Source organism: Capricornis sumatraensis, chromosome 14, assembly GCF_032405125.1.
Source record: "Capricornis sumatraensis isolate serow.1 chromosome 14, serow.2, whole genome shotgun sequence".
NCBI classification, from domain to species: Eukaryota; Metazoa; Chordata; class Mammalia; order Artiodactyla; family Bovidae; genus Capricornis; species Capricornis sumatraensis.
The window spans coordinates 45,370,665-45,391,044 of record NC_091082.1 but is presented as its reverse complement, the minus strand read 5'-3'; positions in this window follow the sequence as shown (position 1 = coordinate 45,391,044).

Below are 20,380 nucleotides of genomic sequence, written 5' to 3'. Positions count from 1 at the left end.
AGGCTAATAGTTTTATTGGTGCCTGCCTGATTATTTTTTAGAAACCCTTGGAAAAGAAGCCTGGTTTCATGGGAACACCAACGTATATAGGACAAGGTCCCAGCTTTGAGGTCACTTCTGTTCTAGAGAGAGAGAAAAGAGTGTATGCAAGTAACTAAAATTAATGCTGCATGAGGGTCAAATGAATACTTGAGTGCTGCTGCTAAGTCACTTCAGTCGTGTCTGACTCTGTGTGACTCCATGGACAGCAGCCCACCAGGCTCCCCCGTCCCTGGGATTCTCCAGGCAAAAATACTGGAGTGGGTTGCCATTTCCTTCTCCAATGCATGAAAGTGAAAAGTGAAAGTGAAGTCACTCAAGTCGTGCCCGACTCTTAGCGATCCCATGGACAGCAGCCTACCAGGTTCCTCCGTCCATGGGGTTTTCCAGGCAAGAGTACTGGAGTGGGTTGCCATTGCCTTTTCCTGTACCACTTCTTAAATCATGTTTGACACCCCTGGTTCCCATCTGCTTGAGATGTTAACAGGTATCACAAGTAAAAAGGATTTCATGCCAAAACATCCAAGATATGAACTAAAGTTAGCTTTCTTTATTATGAGACTTACCAGAAGCTTTAACAAGCTAATATGTATTATCACTGTGCATGAGGAGTTTTAGTATAGAATTTTCTGGACTTGCTTGGTGCTGGAGGTTTTCACAGACTAATAGAATGTATCCGGGTACTAGTGTAATATGCTCACATTTTGGGAAATAACAGTTCAAGCAAATATACAAGCATTCTCAGGAAAATAAGGTCATTCCCAGACAAGATAATCTGGGAAGGTCCCATGTAGATATTGCATTTGAGCTATGCCAAGTGATCACTAACAAACTTTTCTCGGCAAGCACAGAATATTCATGAAAAAATGTGGTTGATAGGACTTCCCTGGTGGTACAGTGGTTGGGAATTGCCTGCCAATTTGATACCAGTTCAGTTCCCTGGTCTAGGAAAAGTCCACATGTCTTGGAGCAACTAAGCCCTTGAGTCACAACTACTGAAAGCCTAGGTGCTCTAGGGCCCTCCACCAACACTACTGAGCCCATGTGCTGCCACTACTGGAGCCTGAGCACCTAGATCCCATGCTCCATGACAAGAGAAGCCACCCCAGTGAGAAGCACATGCACAGCAACAAAGACCCAGTGCGACCAAAAATAAATAATTTGTAAAAAGTGGTTGACGGCAGAGTTATGTTATGAGTAGTTATCATCTTTGATACAGGATCCTATCATCAGAGACAAAACTGAGTTTGATCACTTGGAGAACGTTACCCTTTGAAATAGCAGAGTCTGGAGAAATAGAGGTGTGAAAGCCAAATTTCACAGGATCAAAAATGAAGAGTTAGAAAGTAGATTCTTAATTCAATATTTGTAAAAGAAGACGGCAATTTGGTGTGTGTGAAAAAGTAGAGTGAGGGAACCCATTTTTTTACATGGGGGAGGGCCTGAATATTTTATCTTAGTGAACAAAATTTTTAGAAGCATATTTAGAAATTCTAAGTTGCAGGGTTCTGACTCAAGATAATGATGAGGTCATACATTAATGCAGTCCCTATTTACTGATTACCTACTGTGTATTGGTTCTGTAGGTTCTGTGTATAAATAAAAGAGGTTTAGGAAAATGAGTCTGGCTTATCTCTTCCTTTGCTTGAATTCCATTAGCTTATCAGATCCAGCTCAATAAATCAAGTAAGACCAAATGAAAGGAATTTCTCACCCCAATTCATTTTCACTTTTGTTGTTGTTTACTTGCTCAGTCATGTCAGACTCTTTTGTGACCCCATGGACTGTAGCTCACCAGGCTCCTCTGTCCACAGGAGTTCCCAGGCAAGAATACTGGATTGGGTTGCCATTTCCTTCTCCAAGGGATCTTCATGACCCAGGGATTGAACTCAGATCTCCTGTATTGGCCAATTGGTAGATTTTTACCATGGGGCCACCAGTGAAACCCAATTCATTTTCATTATGAATAGGTAAAATTTACTCTTCAGAGAAGTCATTGACATGTTCCTTTATTTATTAGACTAAAAATCAACAAAATCTTTTCAGGCCCTAATTGCTCACTTTGCCCTCCCTCCTCTGCTACCCCACAGAAGTTTACCTACTGCTGTGCCTAATTCACTACTCCCAATACTTTGCATGATTGCCGGTTAGAGGAAGTTGTGTAAAATTAAAAAACAAGAGGGGCCAAGGAGACAAGAAGAAGGATATGGGAGGAACTTGCTTTACCATATATCCAGATTTGTTATAGAGACAGCAATTAAGACAATGTGGTTTTACACAGGGACAAATAAACCAGTGAAATAGAATAAAGAGGTCCAGAAACAGGCTCACACAGAGACTGGCACTGATATATGATAAAGGTGGCGTGAGAAATTAGTGGGGAAAAGAAATTTTCAAGAAATGGTACTGGACAATTGGATATCCATGTGTGAAATAAATGAAAGTGGAGTCTTACATTAGGCTATATACAAAAATTAATTCCAGATAGGGTTTTAAAGCTGAAATTGAAAAGTAAAACTATCATGATTTTAGGACCATAAACAAGAATAACTCCAAGTAACAAAAATAACTTCAGGATAGGAAAGGATTTTTTTTTTAATAACTATAAGGTAAAAGATTGATGTTTGACTATATTAATTAAATTATTAAATTAAATACTTTTGTTCATCAGAAAATCAGACTAAGACAATGTATAGTGTGCTTTTAACACATGCTTGCAACATATATAATTGGCAGAGAAAGTATATTCAGAACAGATGAGGTTTTTACATGTCATTAAGAAAAGGGAACTCCAGTATTCTTGTCTGGTAAATCCCATGGACAGAAGAGGCTGGTGGGCTACAGTTCAAAGGGTCGCAAAAGAGTCAGACATGACTTAGTGACTAAACAACAGCAAGAAAAAGAAAATAGAATAGAAAAAATTAATGAACAAAAAACTTGAACACATAGCTCATAGAAAAGAAATCTAAATGGACAATATGCTGATGTATGGCAAAACCAATACAGTACTGTAAAGTAAAATAAAGTAAAATTTAAAAAAAAAAGAAAAAGAACACAATGTTATTAGTAATGAGAGAAATACAAAACCAAAGTAGAAATATTTATATCCCACCAGATTTGAAAACAGAAATCTGACACAACCAAGGGTTGATGAATATATGAAGGGGTGGAAACTTACATGCTGCTGATGGGAGAGAAAAAAATAAATAACATTTTAGAGAACAGATTGGCACTATGTATGAAATTTTAAGATGTGTATTCCTTGAGACAGTAGTGATTCTCAAACCTTTTGCTCTCAAGACTCCTTTAGACTCTTAAAAAGTATTAAGAGCTTTGTCATATAAGTAGATATTTACTGTATTTGAAGTCAAAAATAAGAAAAAATAAAAATGTGTATTCATTCATTAAAAAACAATGCTGTTAAAATAATATTTAAAATAAATGTCAACCCATTTTTGAAAATCCCCTGGAGAAGGAAATGGCAACCCCCTCAGGTACTCTTGCCTGGAAAATCCTATGGATGGAGAAGCCTGGTAGGCTACAGTCCATGGGGTCACAAAGGGTTGGACATGACTAAGCGACTTCACTTTCAACCCATTTTTAATTTAAAAAAAACTATAATTTTCAAATAAAAAATTATAAGAATGGCATGGTTTTACACTTAGCAAATCTCTTTAATGTCTGGGTGACTAGAAGACAGCTAGACTCTCATATCTGCTTCTGCTTTCAGCTTGGCTCAATATCACATGTCATGTAGCCTCTGGAAAATTCCATGCTACACTCATGAGAGACTGAGAGTGATAAATTTATAATCTTTACAGTCTTGGGGACTGTCTTGGAGAGACAGTCTTGGGGACCCCAGCAATCTCTGTGTCACACGTTGAGAACTGTTGTCAATGAGAAGCTCATACATCAGGATGCGAGATGAAGATGTTCATAGCAGCATGTCCAGAATGCTTATTGAAACAACTCAAATGTCCATATAAAGCAGGATGAATAAAAATAAGACAGTTGTTTTCACCCTGTGGACTGCTGTACACGGCAGGAATGAACTAATTACAGCTATGTGTGTCCATATGGATGAGTATCACAAATATAAATTCAGCAAATGAAACAAGTCATACAAGAATGCATACAGAGTGACTCCATTCATAGAAAATTCAAAACAGGTAAAATGAACCATAATATTTAAGAATGTATACACTAGTGGTAAAACTGTAAGGAAAAGCTAAGCAATTAAAGTCACTAAAATCATGACAATGGTTACTTATGGGGAGGGGTGGTTATGAGGAGACAAGAGCCTATGGAATGTGTTTGGGTGCTAGTAATGTTCTATTTCTTGACCTAGGTAGTGGTTACATACGTGTTTGTGTTAGGGGAAGTACACTGATTGAAACCGCCCACCCTGGCCAGGTACCATAGTAACCATTTGCATGAGTTATTTTATGACAGGAGATCCTGATAAGGAATATGGAACTAATAAGCCACCACCAACCAGAAGAGTTCAGGAAAGGTCTAAAGGAGACACCACGTGTCTGTCCACTTCCCAGAATCCCTCTCGCTAGCATCCATCTTGGCCGAGAGATGCGTGCGCCACCAGGAAAGACTCTGAATTAGAATGATTGGTCAAAGACCACCCAGAAACTAATTCCATCACCATAAAACCCGACATTGCGAGCCACGCAGCAGAGCAATTCTCCTGGGTTCCCTTACCCTACTGCTCTCCACCCGGGTGCCCTTTCCCAATAAAATCTCTTGCTTTGTCAGCACATGTGTCTCTTTGGACAATTCATTTCCGAGTGTTAGACAAGAGCCCAGTTTCGGGCCCTGGAAGGGGTCCCCATTCCTGCAACATTTGCTCTACAATTATTTGTTAATTTTATTAAAATGTATATATAAAGTTTATTTATGTTGTTTTCTCATAAAAATGCTGCACTTAATAAAACAAAAATATAAGAAGAAGTCAGGAAACTTCTCTGGATGTCATACACAAAGACACACAAGGTTACTTCAGTTATCTATTACTGTGTAACACACCACTTACCCAAACTTAGTAGCTTAAAATAACAGTATTTTATTGCTCTTATGACCTTGTGAGTTCACCAAGCTTGGCTGGACAAGGGCTGAACTTTTTAAGATTGTCTTTCCAGTCACATATGGGGCTCCTCAGAGAGATGACCATTACATCTAGGGCTGACTAGGTATCTTTATCTCTGTGGGGGGCTCTCTGGCAGAGTAGAGCGCTCTACATTGTGGCTTGTGGCTCCAGCACCAAATATTCCAAGATGATAAGCCCCAATGTGAAAGTGGTTATCAAGCCTCAGCATCATGCGAGATTATGTCTCAATGAGACCAGAGTCAGTGTGGGTATGGCCTACACAAAGGCACAAAACCAAAGCAGGGAGGCATGCCTCATTGGGAAACCTGGCAATGCAAGAGATGCAAGAGGTGTGGGTTCGATCCCTGGGTCTGGAAGATTCCCTGGAGGAGGAAATAGCAACACATTCCAGTATTCCTGCCTGGAGAATCCAATGGACAGAAAAGGTGGGTGGGCTACAGTCTATAAGGTCACAAAGAGTCTGATGCAACTGAAGTGACTTAGCACTCACTCATTCATGCTTCATTGGGAGATATGTATATATATAAAGGTATAAACATATAAAAATATATACATGTAAAGGTATGTATATAAACCAATAGAAGTTTATCAATGTTTTAAAATAGATATACCTATATTACATATATATGTTTGTGTATGTGCATATACATATAAATAAATATATATACATATGAAAACTCCTAATTATCTAAGGATGGCCCCACTTGAAGGTAAAAGGATGGTTCACATGATTACTAAGTTGCATCCAAATTTGATTCTGATACTTGTTACATAAGAAGTCACAAGTTTCCTTTTTGCACAGTCATTGCCATCTCCATTCTCCTTAGTCCAAGTTAGCCTTGACTAAAGTACCAGTAAACAAATTGGGTGTTAAAAAGAAATAATGAAAAAAAAAAAAAAAACAACTAGTGCTGAAAACCTGCCATTCCATCCGCACATTGACATGGCTGTGGTCATCTGCAAATAATTAGAAAGAGCAATCATCAGCAATACTGCCTTGATTTCTAGGCTCAGAGTTAATAGCAACTTTATTTGACTTTCTTCAGCCAGAAAATCCTTACAATGGTAAACAATAATAACTTCTATTGGCCTGGAAGATAACATACATATCAAGTAAGGAATACAGCGCCTTTTGCCCTGCTCTGTGACTACATGGGTGTGTCCTGTGGGCAGCCTCCTGGAGTACAGGGCTCCTGAGTGTACCACAGGAGATTTGCTGTAAGACACAAAGCAGGCAGGGAGGGTCCCTGAATGGAAAGATTCTGCCAACAAACATGCTGATTAAATAGTTCGGGATTTTTTTAATTTGGCAGAAAGTCTACTCTAGTTCAGCATTTCTTGTAAGCAGTTATGTGGTAGTCCTCTTTTCATTGGGCCATAAGCTCTCAGGGGACAGGGATGAATTCATTGCTTTCTTTGTAACTCCCCGTAGACCCTTGAACTCACTAGTATGTTGTACCCAGTGGGTATTTAATCACTGTCAGTAATTTGGGGCAGACCCAAATCTCAAAATCCAGAGTCCATAAGAGCATGTTTAGCCAAATATTTTTAGAGTTTAAAAGAGGTTTTGTTTTCAGTTTGAGGTGGAGGCCCAGCTAATCTTCTTTATTTTGAAGAGTCCCTTGGACTGCAAGGAGATCCAGTCAGTCCATCCTAAAGGAAATCAGTCCTGAATATCCACTGGAAGGACTGATGCTGAAGCTGAAACTCCAATACTTTGGCCACCTGATGTGAAGAACAGACATTGGAAAAGACCCTGAGGCTGGGAAAGATTGAAGGTGGGAGAAGGGGACAACAGAGGATGAGATAGTTGGCTGCCATTGCCAACTCAATGGGCATGAGTTTGAGTAATCTCTGGGAGTTGGTGATGGATAGGTTGGCCTGGCGTGTTGCGGTCCATGGGGTCACAAAGAGTCAGATACGACTGAGTGACTGAACTGAACTGATACCTCCAACAGAAATTTTGCATAGCAAAAATAGATATATTTACAAAGGATTCAGCTCAATTTAACTGCCTTCTTAGCATATCACAGACCCTCCTGCCCAGACTCCCCCAAGTCCTTGAGAACTGTCCACCCCCAAGAGGAGCAATTTAGTGCCTTGATTTGACGCTGATTCACTGCAAGCTGGGATAAGATGAAGCTCTTGGTGACTCCTGTGCTGTGCTTAGTTGCTCAGTTGTGTCTGACTCTGCAACCCCATGAATTGTAGCCTGCCAGGCTCCTGTGTCCATGAGGGTTCTCCTGTAAGGTCCTCAAATGTAAAGGACAGAATTCTAAAAAGAATTTTCTATTGTTCTTTGCTTTTCTCCTTAAATGTAGTGGCTGACACATATATCCATACCTTTAAGGACTTCTAATGGGATCTCTGGGTTGGGAAGATCCCCTGGAGAAGGAAATAGCAACCCACTGCAGTAGTTTAGCCTGGGAAATCCCACGGACAGGGGACCCTGGTGGGCTACAGTCCATGGGGTCACAAAAGAGATGGACACAACTTAATGACTAAAGAACGACAAGAGCAATGGGACTCCTTATTTCTTTTTTTCCCATCCTTGTTTTCCTTAAAGGGAGCTTCAATTAATGATTTATGTTGGAATTTTCATTTGAAAATCCTATTTGAAATGTAATGCATGGTCCATCAATAAGCATTACTGAATTATCTACTTGTTGACTGAATGCTGAATGATCCATTTCAGATTTAAGGGCAATCATCTGCATACCTACCAAGGGTCAGATACTGTTCTCAGTATCTGAGAAAGCTGTCTAGAGTAGAAGAATCTGCCATTGTAAAGCGGGTCATTTTTTGGCACATGGCTTCTTTAAAGTGGATTATGTTTCCCTTATTCACTTCCCCTTCCCTTTTAATTTTTTTAGGAAAAATTGTGGGATGAACCTGACAACTTTCACCCTTTATGTTCCCTTACAATTTTCCGGTTAGGCTTGACTTTTCTATGCCGTTATACTCTTAAAGACAGAATTTTGCGTCAAGTATGTCAAAGTAAGAATCTCGTATTAATGATATTAATCATCTCTTTTCCTTCTTAAACCTAACACTTCTTTTTAAGAGTTTTATTGGAGCCTTTATAAGAAAATAATATGTGTAGAGACCACCAGGAGCCCAGCACAATTTAACAGTAGTGGCAAGATTCCTATTGTTCTGCCAGGATAAATTGCCATGGCACCCATGCCAGGTTTTCCATTGCCTGAAGGCAGGGCGCAGTGATAGCTCTCTGGGTAATTTCTCTACTTAACGTGACCACAGTGGAAGGATAAATTAAGTACTCTTGCTAACTGATATGACAAACTATGGCCAGTTGGGAGACGGAGTGTTTTTTGCTCACATAGTCTCAGAGGTGGGCTGGTTGCTATTCACCATAAAGATACTTTCCAACACCATGTTCTGTCTTCAGGGCACCTGGCTGGCAGCTCACTCTCTTTTTCTCTCTTCACAGAGGTTTCTGCTGGACAGAGTGAAACTATATTGTACTTTCCCCAACACCAGAGCTACCTTTCCTTGAAATTCCTTCTTCTTCTTTTCTTTAATATTTACGTATTTCTTTGGCTGAGCTGGGTCTTTATTGTGGCATGCAGTCACAGTCTTTAGTTCTGGCACTTAAGCTCTTAGTTGTGGCATATGGGATCTAGTTTCCTGACCAGGGATTGAATCCAGACCTCCTGCCCTGGGAGCACAGAGTCTTAGCCACTGAACCGCCAGGAAAGTCCCCTGAAGTTCCTTCTAACCACTTTTCATTGTCAAGTTTTTAGAAACTGCCTTTTACTTTCCATCCAGGGTATTTGATATTTAAGAGAAGTTTGTTTCCAAAAGTCTTATGCTCAAATTACACACTAGTTTTAAGAAGATACTTACTTCTTGGCCTACACTGGGATGTATGAATGGGAAATAAAAGTAGTATGCATGTGATAACTGAGTGGTGGGCAATAGGAAGCCTACATCTCTTTTAAAATTAAAATCTATGTTAACTTTCCTTTTAATTCTGAGAAATTATAACCTTTCAGTTCAGTTCAGTCACTCAGTCATGTCCAACTCTTTGTGATCCCACGGACTGCAGCATGCCAGCCTTCCCTGTCCATCACCAAGCTTACTCAAACTCATGTCCATTGAGTTGGTGATACCAGCCAACCATCTCATCCTCTGTCATCCCCTTCTCCTCCTGCCTTCAATCTTTCCCAGCATCAGGGTCTTTTCCAACAGGTGGCCAAAGTGTTGGAGTCTCAGCTTCAGCAACAGTCCTTTCAATGAATATTCAGGACTGATTTTCTTTAGGATTGACTTGTTTGATCTCCTTGCAGTCATATTTTAATGTAAAAATACTCAGTGTTTAAAGGTGCTTTTAAATTTTGACAAATAAACGGTTAAAATAACTCTACCTTAACCAGTATGAAATCTGGATTAAATCGATTTCAACTAAGGTGCTCACTTCTCTCTAGACAGCTCAGTAAGCTACGAATGTTCCCCTGTTGGAGGCAAAACAGACCCTAATATTCTGTATGAGCCTCCCATAAGCATGCACATTTGTCATTCCTCAGCAACAGTCAAGCAGCATTTAGACTTCTCTCACAGAAGCTATGAGAGTGGATTTCTTCTGCTGGAAAGCTGCTGCTCTGAAACAGGGATGGTATCAGGAGACTAAACAACAGATCAGTGATTTCCAAAACACATGTAAAGATGCTTGCTTAGCCAGGGAATATCCTATTTCTGCCTTCTTTAAATTTTGGGCTTCCCTCATGTCTCAGTTGGTAAAGAATCCACCTGCAATGCAGGACACCCTGGTTCAATTCCTGGGGTCGGGAAAATCCTCTGGAGAAATGATAGGCTACTCACTCCAGTATTCTTGGGCTTCCCTTGTGGCTTAGCTAGTAAAGAATCCACCTGCAATGCAGGAGACCTGGGTTTGATCCCTGGGCTGGGAAGATCTCTTGGAGAAGGGAAAACGCTATCCACTCCAGTATTCTGGCCTGGAGAATTCCATGGACTTAGAGTCCATGGGTTCGCAAAGAGTTGGACACGACTGAGCGACTTTCACTTTCACTTTTAAATTTTGGAGACTTTGAAAATATTCACCACTGTAAAAAAACTTCCTCGACAGAGTTAGGAAAGAATATTGAGATTTCATGCCTTAAAAAATTAAACAACTGTTTTTTATTTTGTTTTTTCTTTAATTCAAAAGGCAGTGAGTAAAAAAATAATTTTTTTTCCTTGTGATAATTCAGATTGAGGGACAGAGAAGAAGGAAATTTCCAGGAAAAATTAAACATTTTTCCATGGTTGTGAGTCAATATTTCATGCATATTGATTTTCAAACAAAAGAGATTTTTTTTTTTAATTGGAGGATAATTGCTTCACAATGTTGTGTTGGTTTCTGCCATACAACAAGGTGAATCAGCCATACATATACATGGGTCCCCTTCTTCTTGAACGTCTCTCTCACTGCCATCCCCATCCCACCACTATAGGTTGTCACAGAGCACCAGCTTGAGCTCCCTGTTTTATACAGCAGCTTCCCACTAGCTATCTATTTTACATGGCAGCGTATATATGTCAATACTACTTGCTCAGTTTGTCTCACCCTCTCCTTCCCTTACTGTGTCCACAAGTCTGTTTTCTGTCTGCGTCTCTATTCCTTCTCTGCAGGTAGGCTCCTCAGTAAGATTTTTCTAGATTCCATATTATATGCATTAATATATATTAGTTTTGATATGGGAATCATCACAGGTGAAAAAATGCTCTGGGCATGCAAGGAACATGCACAGGGCTCCAGATTAGAAAAAGGCAACAGGGTAAGTTATCACTTAGTTGCTAAGAGTATGATGCTAGGAATTTTACAGACCTGGGCTCACCAGGTATTTGTGAAACTTTGGACAAGTTATTTAATCTTTCTGTGTTCACTTCCTCATCTGTAACATGTGCATAGTAACATGAAATCAACATCACTTCTAAAACTGAATGAGATCATGCATAAAGCACTTAACACAGTGTCTGGTGCAGCTTAAAGCTGCTGTTAAGCATTTTTATTTTTTCCTTCTTGCAACAGATTTCTGTGGTTGTTTCAACAGTTTAACCCCACGTCTTTACTGAGTAGCCAAAAGAGAATTTTCCATCTCTGTCCCTCTTAACCACACCCTGTTTTAATCATGAGGCATATTTCAACACCATCTCTGAAAGGTCACCACCCACTACAGATTTTTCTCTATGTGGTTTTAAATTTCACTATACCCAGAAATGCTGATAGCTGAAGTGATGCTTAGCACCACTTATTAAGAGATTGTACTGTTATGATATGGCACAATAATCTAGAAAGGAAAAATGTGTGATTTAAACATCATGAGAATAAGGACATTCATAGGACCCTCAGTCCCAACGGCTTCAAGACGATTCTCTGTTTTGTGCAATGATGGAAAAGTTTATACCATATAAGGCCATCTTTCCAAGAGCTACAAATACCTCAGTAACAATAGCACATCACCCAGTACTTCCAAATAAACCTCAGTCTGTCCATCTATTTATCCATCTATCTTACAGAATAGTTCCAATTTTTAAAAAAATGTATCTTCTAGCTTAATTGATGTTTCATATTATATTTATTTCAGATTTTAATTTTGCTTGTGAAACACACCACACCCAGCTTATAATGTAATTATCCTCAGAACATTGGCAACTTTAATTTTGGAATAGATCTTGACAATTCAGTGGTTCTCCATCTGTATCAGCTCCTTTTTGTGCAATGATGGAACACCTAAGTAAATTTGCATTAAGGCAAAAACAAAGGTGGAGGAGGGAATTTTTTGGTTCTCCAAACCAAAAAGGGTAGGGAAGAACCAAGCTTTACATGAAGCTATAACCAGGGACTCAACAGATGCCCAGAGACCTTCATTGCTCTGTGTCTTCCAGTTCAACTTTTTAAGTTGTGACTTCATTCTTAGATTCCATGAGTTGGCAAGATGGCAAGTAGCTCCAAGGTGAGTTGGCTCCAGGTTTATGTTCAACAACAACAGAATTTTTCTCTCCATCCCCTCACCTTTTTCTCAAGTCCTAGTGAAAGATTCAAAGCATGTGAAAATAGAAGATTGAACAAAGAAGCTTGAATAGTTGAGAGGTACAAAAGCAAGCTATCTGTTGAGTGACACCCTCTCAAGTGGCTTTAGGAAAGAGTGAAATGATTGTTTAAATTGGGCTACCCTGCAATTGAGTTTCCCTGGTGGCTCAGACGGTAAAGAATCTGCCTGCAATGCAGGAGACTCAGGTTCTATCCCTGGGTGGAGAAGATCTCCTGGAGAAGGAAATGGCAACCCACTTCAGTATTCTTGCCTGAATCCCATGGACAGAGGAGTCTGGCAGGCTACAGTCCATGGGGTTGCAAAGAGCTGGACACAACTTAGTGACTAAACCACCACCACCCTGCAACTGTCACATTGTTACAGCTACTAGAATATTTAGATATAACCCCATCCTATACAGCCATCTCAAAGCCTCTCATCAATGGTAGTAAACAGCTTCACAAACTACCTTTGAGGCAAGCTATAGCGTTTGAAGAAATAGACATCTATACTACCAGCTTTCATAGTACCCACTTGTTCATGTAAGCATCAGGTATTTCAGCCTAGTTAAGGGAAATTAAAAGACGCTTACTCCTTGGAAGAATAGTTATGACCAACCTAGATAGCATATTCAAAAGCAGAGACATTACTTTGCCAACAAAGGTCCATCTAGTCAAGGCTATGGTTTTTCCAGTGGTCAAGTATGGATGTGAGAGTTGGGCTGTGAAGAAAGCTGAGCACCGAAGAATTGATGCTTTTGAACTGTGGTGTTGGAGAAGACTCTTGAGAGTCCCTTGGACTGCAAGGATATCCAACCAGTCCATTCTGAAGGAGATCAACCCTGGGATTTCTTTGGAAGGAATGATGCTAAAGCTGAAACTCCAGTACTTTGGCCACCTCATGCGAAGAGTTGACTCACTGGGAAAGACTCTGATGCTGGGAGAGATTGGGGGCAGGAGGAGAAGGGGATGACCAAGGATGAGATGGCTGGATGGCATCACGGACTCGATGGATGTGAGTCTGAGTGAACTCCGGGAGATGGTGATGGACAGGGAGGCCTGGTGTGCTGCGATTCATGGGGTCGCAAAGAGTCGGACATGACTGAGCAACTGAACTGAACTGAAGGGGAAAAAAATAAAGAGATAGTGAATTTGGGTGTTTGTGTGTATTATGTATACACAGAGTTTGTAAACAAAACCAACAGCAGAGAGCAACTCACATCTCTGAGATATATTAGATCCATAAAGATCATTCTCTCTTAAGTCCAAACTTATCCAGACCCAGGGTACACAAAATGATTTAGAACAAAATTTTTGTTGTTTTAGTCGCTAAGTGGTGTCTGACTCTTTGTGACCCTCTGGGCTGGGAAGCCCACCAGTAGCCCACCAGTCTCCTTTGTCCATGGTATTTCCCAGGCAAGAATACTAGAGTGGATTGCCATTTCCTTTTCCAGGAGATCTTCCTGACCCAGGGCTTGAAATTATATCTCCTGCATTGGCAGGTGAATTCTTTACCACCTAGCAACCTGGGAAGCCCAGAGCAACTTTGCTGCTCCCTTTTATTGAGAAAAGTCAGAGGGTGTGGAATTGGCGCTGCTTGACCACTCAGTGGGTTCCTGAGAATTCTCCCTGTGACTTTAGGAAATCTCACAGAACAGAAAGATTTGCTTGCTGCTGCTGCTGCTAAGTCGCTTCAGTTGTGTCCGACTCTTCAACCCCAGAGATGACAGCCCACCAGGCTTCCCCATCCCTGGGATTCTCCAGGCAAGAACACTGGAGTGGGTTGCCATTTCCTTCTCCAATGCAGGAAAGTGAAAAGTGAAAGTGAAGTCGCTCAGTCATGTGTGACTCTTAGCAACCCCATGGACTGCAGCCTACCAGGCTCCTCTGTCCATGGGATTTTCCAGGCAAGAGTAGTGGAGTGGGTTGCCATTGCCTTCTCCAAGATTTGCTTGAGATGGTCCATTTTAGAGTCTGTGTTATTTTCAGCCAGGACTAATTCTATTATTTTAATCAAGAGAAAAAGCTGCTGTCATTTTTTTCTACTCTGATATACTCTGAAAATCCTAGAGTATTGGCTCAAACTGTGAGCCTTCACAAGATTTTGTTTTGTTTGGTATAGGACAGGGATAATAGAATTATTTAATCAGTCCCACAATTTAAGCAAACATTGGAAAAAGTTTAACTCTTCTTAACTATGAACCTCAAATATTTCCCTCTCTGTTCTTGTATTGGGTCACCCCTATCAGAGAGCTTCTCTCAGTTCTCACAATCAAGAAAAGACAGAACTGGAGTTCTTCCAGATATCTATGGAGAGAATCTGGGCGAGTGAAACCCCATCTGGACATAGAAATTATGCCCTGTTCTTATTTTTTTAGCAAATAAATGGCTGCTTTCTGGATACCAGGAAAATTCCCTTTGGAAAGTTTTTATGAAATGTGGTCATACTATTTCACACTTGCATAAGGCATGCAGGATCTATGGCTCTGGTTTTTACAGACTGTACAGTGTTACTCAGCATAGGTTGGGACTTATTATCATGGCTCACAGAACAAGATCTGCCATCAACATGCAGTTTTGAGGCTGTTTGTAGGATCTGTGTTTTTCCTAGACAATTCAGATTATAATTGCTTCTTTTTTTTAGTTTCTCCTTATAAAACTAATGCACTGTAGTGTGAAGAAAATTCTTAAATAAATGGGAGTACTAGACCACTTTACCTGTCTCCTGAGAAACCTGTATGCAGGTCAAAAAGCAACAATTAGAACAGAACATGGAACAACTGAGTGGTTCAAAATTGATTCAAAGTACCAAGGTATTTTGTCAAAGATGTATATTTGTCACCCTGCTTATTTAACTTATATGCAGAGTACATCATGAGAAATGCTAGGCTGGATGAAGCTCAAACTTGAATCAAGATTGCCAGGAGAAATATCAATAACCTCAGATATGCCACCCTAAAGGCAGAAAGAGAAAATGAACTAAAGAGCCTCTTAATGAGGGTGAGAGAGTGAAAAAGCTGGCTTAAAATTCAGCATTCAAAAACTAAGATCATGGCAACTGGTCCCATCACTTCATGGCAAATACAAGGGAAAAAGTGGAATCTGTGACAGATTTTATTTTCCTGGGCTCCAAAATCACTTCAGATGATGACTGCAACTGTGAAATTAAAAGACGCTTGCTGCTTGGAAGGAAAGCTGCGACAAACCTAGACAGCATGTTAAAAAGAAGAAACATCACTCTGCCAGCAAAAGTTCATATAGTCAAAGGTTTGTTTTTTCCAGTAGTCATGTACAGATGTGAGAGTTGGTTCATAAAGAAGGCTGGAGCACTGAGGAATTGATACTTTAAGCTGTGGTGCTAGAGAAGACTCTCAATAGTCACTTGAACTGCAAGGAGATCAAATCAGTCAATCCTAAAGGAAATTAACCTGTAATATTCATTGGAAGGACTGTTGCTGAAGCTGAAACTCCAATACTTTGGCCAGCCACCTGATACAAAGAGTCAACTCACTGGAAAAGACTCTGAAGCTGGGAAAGATTGAATGCAAAAGGAGAAGGGGGTGGAAGTGGATAATATGTTTAGATAGCATCACCAACTCAATGAACATGAATTTCAGCAAACTCTGGGAGATAGTGGAAGGCAGAGAAGCCGGGCGTGTTTCAGTCCATGAGGTCACAGAGTCAGACTCCTTTTAGTGACTTAACAGCAAGTTGCTTTTTAGTTTAGTGAAATTATATCACCTTGGAAACCACAGAGGGAGGGGAAGGTCATCAGCTTCACAAAAGTGATAGAAAAAGATTTTTTTAAAATCAGAATTTCAGAGAGAAGTTTACCTACTGTTTTTGTTTGTTAAAATTTCCAAAGGATTTATGCAAATATTTAGATTCTAGATGTTTGTTTAGGTGTGTATGTGTATACATTCATGCTCAAAGTGCTCACATTAATAGAGAAGATGATTGAATTATGGGGGATTGTCTTGGGGAAGAAGCAATAAAGTTGACTAGATTATGAAAATAGACTAAGAACAGGGTTGACCAAATTCTGGGCTTGTACTGGGGAAGCTGGTTGAATAAATTTGGAAAGCTACACAACCCCCAACTACTTCTTGTAGCATCTCCTGAGACTAAGTTGTCACACTTTTCATTCAAGATTTAATTGAAATTAAGGTTTCCATGGAAACTTAAATGCTCAGTTGTCATAGGCATCAATCCAGTTCTCAATTGTTTAAAAGCAAGTTTCCAAATGTGTGTAATTTTCCCTGAAAGTTATTTTTTTTCTTTCTCCCTTTTGTTGAACACTTTAGAGCTTAGGAAAAAACATATACAACAATTTCCTCTAAAAGACTACATGGAAAATGGTAGGAATTTAACTGATGAAATGAAAATTTTGAATTACCAAAGGATCTGAATCACTGAATCTCTGATTTGATGCAGTAGATGTAATGCAATGTAAGAGAATCATCTAATCTTCTATTGGATTTAGTTAATAAAAATTATTAATTTAATATGCTCTATCACTGTTTCATGCATTACTAGATTTCACCTTCTTCTAGTCCAAATATAACCACTTTCAAGAAAACTAGATGTTCTGGGCTCGAGAAGTCACTGTGATACTGAGCTACCCAGTCTTGAGTGGATGTGGAGACTGAAATAAAATCTGAAGGAATATTGATAGGCACCAGCTTCCCCTTCAGCATTTCCAATTTAGCCTTCCCCCTCCCCACATTTTATTGGCCTCCTGGAAAGCTGGCCAGCTCTTCAAGGATCAGGATAATTCCTCCAGTTTCACTCTATATGCATGCTCTGGCAGTTACTTGCTGTTTTTATATGAAGGTTTTAAATCCATGCCAAACAGCTTCCAGTCATTGGATCAAAAAAGATAAAAGTTTTTTACTCAAATTTGAAATAAAGACAGTTGGGGTATGTGTGTGTGTTAGAAGATGGAGATTTCCTCGTGTCAGATACTGGATTTTCCTACAAACACACATCAAAGGAAAAGTCTGCTTCTCAACTGGTTCTCATGTTTTCTTCTACTTGGCTTCTTACCAAGATGATTCAGAAAATGCTGCTGAACTGCGGTGCACAAACAAGGACGTGGGGTACTGGTGACTCAAACTTGTCAAATCCTCTGGGGTTTCTCTGCAGAGCCCAGGGGGTGATTGTCCACTTGAAAAGATTCCCTTCTATCAAGACATGTAGAGAGAAATACAGGAAAACCTGGTTATAAAAACTAAATGGAGATTGCATTTGTTTGCAAGCTCTTCTTAAAACTGCTTTTAGCATTTTACTATGTGTATGGCAACTGCTGAGGACAGTAAAGCCTGAGATTAAGAATGGTACTAATGGGCCCTAGAAGAGTGTCTTCTAAATTTTAGTAAAAATTAAAGCCTCTGAATTGACAATTAAGGCATTTGGCTATGACTACAAACCCAGAAAAACATGTGATTTTTGGCTTTCCAATTAGGTCAGAACATGTTTATTTGTTTTTCAAAATTAGATCTGATTAAAAATATTTCTAGTTGATGAAAATTTGGGTTATTTCCAGTTTGGGACTAAATAAATAAATCTGCTATAAACACTTGAATACAAGTCTTTGGGTGAACTTGTGTTTTTATTTCTCTTGAATAAAGGAAAAGAGTAGAATTGGTGGATATCTAGTAAGTATATATGTATTTCCCTACATAAGTTATTTACTCTTGAGAGTCCCTTGGACTGCAAGGAGATCAAACCTGTCAATCTTAAAGGAAATCAACCCTGAAAACTCATTGGAAGGGCTGATGCTAAAGCTGAAGCTCCAATACTTTGGCCACCTGATGTGAAGAGCTGATGGATTGGAAAAGACCCCACTGCTGGGAAAGATTGAAGGCAAAAGAAGAGGGTAGCAGAGAATGAGATGGTTAGATAGTATCACTGACTCCATGGACATGAGTTTGAACAAACTCTAGGAGATAGTGGAGGACAGGGCAGTCTGGAACGCTATAGTCCATGGGGTAGCGAAGAGTGAGACACAACTTAGTGACTGAGCAACAGCAAAATACTATAAAAGAAACATCAAGGACTTACCATACAGCACAAAAAGCTACATTCAATATTTTGTAATAATCTATAATGGAAAATTATATATCTATCTATGAAACTAAATCACTTGCTGTACACCTGAAACTAACACAACATTGTAAATTAACTATATTTTGATTTTAAAAAATGGTTTAAAAAGAAGTATGTATAAATCATTAGTATTTAGGTAATGATCTGCTTGCAAAATATTTGTGCAATTTTATAATTTTATGCCTCATTTATCCTTTTAAAAACCTCACTTGGGTTTTATTACCATTAGCAAGTTCCCAGATTTTTTTTTTTTTTGCGTTTTTAAGTTGAAAATTGTTGTGTTAATCACGTTCATAGGCCATTTTAAGTGTTTGAAAGTTGTCTACAGATATAAGATACAAAAATATGAAATCTTTCTATTATTGTAAGTTAACAAACTGGTTCAAATATTGGATTGTCCAAAAAGTTGATTCAGGTATTTCTGTAACATCTTATAAATCTTTGTCTGACAGGGCAGTCCATTTATCCAGGAAGAAACTTCTACTAACAAGTGGTGTGATCAAGAATCTCTTATTAATGAAGCATTGGTGTATACAAATGTAGACTTAAAAATTCTGTATGATTTGAAATCTGATTAACTCTAAAATCACCTCCAGTTATACTTAGTCTTGACAAAACTCCCCAAAATTACTGAAGTCACACGTAAGTAACCAGAGACTAACACCTTTCTCTGAAGCTCTTCATCCCTTTCAAGGCCAGACAGAGTGCTGTCTAATGAAAATCATGGCATGCTGGCAAGTTCTGCATTTTTGCAATCCGGAAACAAACACCAAGATAGACTTCGGACTATTTTGTTTTCCTCTCAGGAAGGAATTTAGTCAGATGATTAACTGTAAATGTATTTACAGTTCATGGCTCCCAGGGCCCATTGGTGTGATTCAATGTAGTAAATATTCCATCCAAAATCCGAGTAGCTAAGAAACTGACTAGCTAAGGTAACGTGAGCGATGGAAAACTAGAGGGTAATTTTAAGGTGATTGAACTTACAGAGTGGATGAACTTCAAGGTAGTAATAGTGAAACCTTGCCTAGAAGAGCAGTGCCTGGGTCCACTTCTATCCAACCTGATCAAGACAATCAAGCCAGAGCTTTACCAGATGCCTACAGATTCTGAATATGTTGGCAGCCACCCAGTGCTTTAGGGAATGAGGAGACGAGGGCATTTTCCGATAAAAACCCACCAGAGAATTCTAACCCAGCTGCATTATTCTAACCCTCGTGCAAGGGAGACATCTTGTGTTCCACTAAGCCCAGAGGCTTTATTTTTAGTGAGGATAGATGGAGGCTTTTCTCCATTATCTTAGATGAGATTTCGGAAGACAAATTTATCCTAACAAGTCAAATATAAATCTATACTTAGGCTACAGATGACACAATATAGATTTTTACTTTGGATTGAAAACACTTTAACCACTATGCTATGGATGGAATTCTTCAACCTCCTATTTTTAAAAGTTTCATGCTGGAGAAATACAAAGAATACCACTGTAAACTAGAAACTTAAAGGAGAAAGGCTATCAATTAATCAGGCTATGCTAAAAGACTAAATCAAATCCAATGATTTTATGAAGCTGGTTTTATTGTCAGCTCATCAAATGTTCATTGAGAGTCTAGCAAGTGTAAGGCACAGTGCTGAGTGAAAACTGTGATCACTATGACAATATAGTTACATATATACATAACACATATATGTGGGATCTAGAAAATGGTACAGATGATCCTATTTGCAAAGCAGAAATAGAGACACAGACATAGAAAACACACGAATGGACACTAAGGGGAGGAGGAGGGGCAGAATGAGTTGGAAGATTGGAATGAACATATATGTGGATTTGTCATATATACATGTATTTATGACTATATTTAAAACAGATAATTAATGAGAACCTACTGTATAGCACAGGGAACTCTACTCAATACTCTGTAACGAATGTATGGGAATAGAATCTAAAAAAGAGTGGATATGTGTGTATGTATAACTGATTCACTTTGCTGTACGGTAGAAACTAACACACATTATAAAGCAACTATACTCCAATAAAAATTTTTTTTAATAGGATT